This window comes from Myotis davidii, unplaced genomic scaffold (genome assembly GCF_000327345.1).
Source record: "Myotis davidii unplaced genomic scaffold, ASM32734v1 scaffold226, whole genome shotgun sequence".
Lineage (NCBI taxonomy): Eukaryota > Metazoa > Chordata > Mammalia > Chiroptera > Vespertilionidae > Myotis > Myotis davidii.
Window position 1 is genome coordinate 3,929,328 of NW_006297224.1, and position 1,271 is coordinate 3,930,598.

The 1,271-nt window shown below is 46.7% G+C and overlaps 1 protein-coding gene across 1 annotated transcript in view; it reads right to left on the reverse strand.

Moving 5' to 3' along the window:
- LOC102757746 (alcohol dehydrogenase S chain) overlaps positions 1-1,271 on the reverse strand; it is a 57,721-nt gene that overhangs the window by 43,850 nt on the left and 12,600 nt on the right. The window lies entirely within an intron of this gene.

Genomic DNA, 1,271 nt, shown 5'->3' on the forward strand with positions numbered 1-1,271 from the left:
AATAAAAGTTGGCCTACATTTTAATAATGGATGAGATTCCTTTTCGTGAGTGCCCTTGCCCTCTGCTCTGTGTGCAGGCTCAGTTAGACCACCTGCTCAAACAGACAAGGCAATTGCACAAGGGACTTAGTGCTAGAGTCACCGAATTTGAAAAACATGTGCTCTCAGTTGTTGAAATTGGCTAGGGACTGTTTAATACACTTAGTCAGTGATAGGAGTCAGCCTTCAGTGTGGATAAAGTATTCCTTCTGTCCCAAGTAATCAAGTATTCTCTGGGGGTACAACATTAATTTTTACATTACTTAAAGAAATATGAGACTTGTGACTGTGATTTTAAAATGCAGGCAATTATATTACTAGAGGCCCAGTGCATGGATTCATGCACATTGAAAGGAAATTAATTAGAAGGTGGCTGGTGGGGCAGGACTGGGCGAGAAGAGTGGGACATACCCTGGAGCCAACCTCGCTAAGTTCCTCCCCGGAAGCCACATGTGGGTCAGTGCTGGGGCTCGAAGAGCATCTGCGGAGTGAGCAGGGTCCTCTGGCAGGTGGGGTCCCTCAGCCTGGCCTGCAGGGATTGGCCAAACATGGCAGTCCGACCTCCCCCTAAGGTTCCTGGAGTGTGGGAGAGGGCGCTCTGCAAAGTTGCTGTCACTCAGCAGCTCCTGCATGGAGCATCTGCCCCCTGGTGGTCAGTGTGCATCATAGTGAGCAGTCGGGTTATTCTGCTGTTCAGTTGATTGGCATATTACTCTTTTATTATATAGGATGGTTTAAGATGCAGTAGGAGAAAGACATGCTAGTTACAGCCATAAGATTTTGGGCAAGTAGCATTATGGATCTGGGCCTACTAGATTTCCAGCCTTTTGTGAAGAGGGGCCTTTAAAGAATTTCTCCTTCAAATCTACCACCTCTGAAGAGTGTGTGTGTGTGTTCATGGCAGGGAGGAGATGAAGCAGTGAGATCCCCTAATGAGTGCAAAAAATGAATAATACATCACCTTATCTTCCTTGCTTTCCTCATAGGGTTCCACAGGGCACGTAGGTTGGTGATGCTGGGACTGGAGGTACTTCAGGTAAGGCTTTGGAATCTACTGCTGGTCCTAATTCTGGGAATAGCGGGTCATGGACTAGATGCTCCTCAAAGGCAACTCTTTCATTTACTTTTGCTGCGCTGCCTCAGGACCTAGAGGGTCATACTGTACCCGGTGTGTGTTTGTGCTGACTCACAATGAATGACTACGTAAGGTCCTAGCTTTAAAATTTAGTAAT